Below are 3,547 nucleotides of genomic sequence, written 5' to 3' on the forward strand. Positions count from 1 at the left end.
GCCAAAGCAGCTATTGTCTCCAGGAGAACTGATCTTGGTCATCTGGACATCAGTTGTAATAGCTGGAGATCTCCAGGTGCCGCCTGGAGGTTGGCTTATGTTAATTTGGGTCTATGCAGTGGCAGATAAGGTAGAAAAGCACCTCCTCCTATGCCATGTCTTCTGGGTTCCAAGGGTCTGGAAAGTGGTTCCATAGCCAGTTACACAGTTGCCAACTCTGGGTTGGGAAATACCTGTAGATTTGAGGGGTAGAGCCTGGGAGGGCAGGTTTTGGGGTGGGGAGGGACCTATGGTATAATGCCATAGGGTCCACTGGCCAAAGCAGTCATTGTCTCCAGGATAACTGATCTTGGTCATCTGGACATCAGTTGTAATAGCTGAGAAATTTTCTGTAGGGGAAATGATGTTCTGTGGCCAGGGAGATCTCCAGGCCCCACAGGGAGATTGGGATATGTATTTTACCTCAGGACTCCCAACAGCAACAGCAGACTATTTAGAATGTTAGGGGCAAAGGCCAATCAGGCCACATATGCAAATGACCTCTGGGTTCTGACTGGCTATGGGGGGAGAGGAACAGCAAACTGTTTAGAATGTTGGAGGCAGGACTCAGGCAATGCAGCCAGTGGATAGGGAGACTCTCTGAATGACAGATCATTCAGCCAACTGATTTCGGAGTGTGTTGGAATGTTCAGAGGAGTCCATGACCAAAACAAAATTATATATAAGGAGAGATGAGAAAAAAAAATCTTCCTTTTCATATTTAGTGTTGGGGTTATTTGTTTTCCTTTGTTTGCGTTGTGCTTTTTTTTTACAAAAATCTGCCTCATCTTAAATGTATTAGTTTTACAAAATGATCCTGGATCACTTTTCTCCCCCGCCCTAGCTCAGCATTATCTGACTGACAGCAGCTTTCCAGCTTCTCAGTCAGAGAAAAGTCTTTCCTAACCAGGACCTGTTGCTTGAGGTCTTTAACTAGAGATGCCAGAAACTGAAAGTGGGCCCCCCTGCTTACTAAGCATGTGCTCTGCAACTAAAGGGTGGCCTCTTCTCTTTGCACTCCTCACGGCCAAAAGACCACACAACTCTTAGGAAGTCTTGCCTTGCGTTGTGGTTACTGAGAGCGAGGTGCACGGGTGACCGCCATCTTTCTGCACGCAGGCCATGAAACATCCAATCAATGACAGACCATCTTGTTTCCAATGCCCAGCCATGAAAGTTCTCCTTTTAATCTTTCTTCTTCTAGAGGGAAAAACAAAAGGTATCCCCTTCACCTCCGATAACCCTTTTCTCCATGCATGCTCCTTAGAGAGCCCGCTTCAGTATAAAAGCACACAGGGCAGTGGGTAATTGAGTAGGTCCCCACCACCGCCGCCGCCGCCTCCCCTGGCCTGACTTACAATGTCTGCCTTGATGGGTTTAACCAGGCAATTCAAGCATAAAATCCATATTCACTGAGCTGTCATTTAACATTTAAAAAGAGCAGGGGGATTGTCTGGGTGGGTCAGCCATACTAAATGCTATGCCATTTATTTATAGAGCACCCAGTAGTGGATTTTCGTAGAGGAGTCGCTGCTCTTTAAGCTCATGGCATTTTCTTCCCCCCCAGAGCTCAGTTTGATCATGCTTCACTTTTGTCCCTGCAAGATTTCTTTTATGTCCAGTTTTCCCCCCTCAAAGTTCACTCTCATGTGACCTATTAACTGTGCATCGGTACATATGATTTATATAAGAGCTGAAATTATAGTGATACAGGGATACAATTAGCAAAGCCTGCTGGAAAATTCCTCCAATTGGCAAATAGAGACTTAAGCGTTTTGGAAGTCATCGCAGAGGATGGAGAGCACTTCTGTCACCGAAAGGTGTCTTGCGTATTTCAGTGCCAGGTCATTTGTGGCTTGCAGCACATTCCTGCTTCAAGTAAAATGCCGGCGGTCTAGGTGGATCGACTAATGGCCATAACATTGGTTATTTTCTCAGACCTTTTGTTCCTCTTGTACAGTCTCACATACAAGATTCGAGAGATTTCATTAACAAATTGAAAGATATACTGTAGGTAGAAATGGATGACCTTTTGTTCACATTTAGATGATCTTTGCACACTAATATTCCCTGATGGATGCTTTGGCAAACACAGAAGATACTTCCAAGGGGGGCCTTGGATGATTACGTCCAGACCAGTTTTTGGTACAATTGGCTTAGATTTATTTATTTATGATATATTTTATTTACAGAATTTGTATCCCACCTCATCAGGGCCACAAAGGTAACTAACAGATGAAAGATCGATAATAAAAACATATTTTGAAAGCTATTTGAACAATGAAAATCAAGTTAAAATCCCCATGCAATACAATAAAATACATATACATTAAAGCAACAGTCAAAACAGGGCAGGAAGGATGGAACAATGAGGGAATGCCAGGCAGAACACAGCAGCAGCAACAGGAAGAGAACAGGCAAGTCTCTCTAGGGAGAGAGTTCCAGAGGTTTGGTGCTGTGACCAAGAAGGCTCTGTCCCGGGTTGCCACCAGTCTAATCTCAAAAGGAAGGTAAACCCAAGCAGGGCCTTGGATGATTACTCTTAGTGTTCATAAGGGAATAGGTGGTCCTTCAGGAATGCTGGTCCTAAACCATGTAGGGACTTAAATGTGAACATCAGAATCTTGAATTATACCTGGAAGAAGGTTGGGAACCAGTGTAGATGGAGGCCTGGAGAGATGTGGTACCCACCCACTCCCGTCAGCATCCTGGCTGCAGCATCCTGCGCTAATTAAAGTTTCTGAACAAGTAGAGTTTATTGCAGTAATCTAATCTAGATGTAAGTAGAAGAAGAGTTGGTTTTATACCCTGCTCTTCACTACCCGAAGGAGTCTCAGAGTGGCTTACAATCACCTTCCCTTCCTCTCCCCACAACAGACATCCTGTGAGGGTAGGTGGGGCTGAGAGAGCTCTGAGAGAACTGTGACTGACCCAAGGTCACCCAGCTGGCTTCCCACGGAGGAGTGGGGAATCAAACCCGGTTCTCCAGATTAGAGTCCGCCGCTCTTATCCACTACACCAAGCTGGTTCCAGAGCATGCACCAGGGTAACCAGGGCATGTACCACAGCCAGATCGTTTCTATCCAGGAAAGCCTTCAGTTGGCTAACCAGCAAAAGCTGGTAAAAGGCATTCTTGGCGACAGCTGCCACCTGCTTGTCCAGTAGTAGGCCTGGGTCCAAGAGCACCCCAGACTACAGAGCTGTTCCTGCCAAGGGAATACAATCCCATCCAGAACGGGTGTCACCTGATGTACCTGGTTAGACTTCCCACTCACCAGTAGTGCTTCCATTTTGTTGGGATTATGCTTTAGGTTATTAGCCCACATCTGCTCCAGAACTGCCCCAGGTACCAGTCCAGGGTTTCTGCAGCCCCCCTCTGTCCATCTCCTGGCACAGGTCATCCACCAGAGCAACCAAGGCTTTTTCAGTCTCATAACCAGGCCTGAAACCAGCTTCGTTAGGATCCAAACAGTCCACTTCACCCAGGCATGCCAATAGCATCGAAATT

The 3,547-nt window shown here is 46.1% G+C and overlaps 1 protein-coding gene across 1 annotated transcript in view; it reads left to right on the top strand.

Moving 5' to 3' along the window:
* XYLT1 (xylosyltransferase I) overlaps positions 1-3,547 on the top strand; it is a 274,833-nt gene that overhangs the window by 244,678 nt on the left and 26,608 nt on the right. The window lies entirely within an intron of this gene.

The sequence above is a fragment of the Gekko japonicus genome, unplaced genomic scaffold, assembly GCF_001447785.1.
Source record: "Gekko japonicus isolate JY-2015 unplaced genomic scaffold, Gekko_japonicus_V1.1 scaffold2238, whole genome shotgun sequence".
Lineage (NCBI taxonomy): Eukaryota > Metazoa > Chordata > Lepidosauria > Squamata > Gekkonidae > Gekko > Gekko japonicus.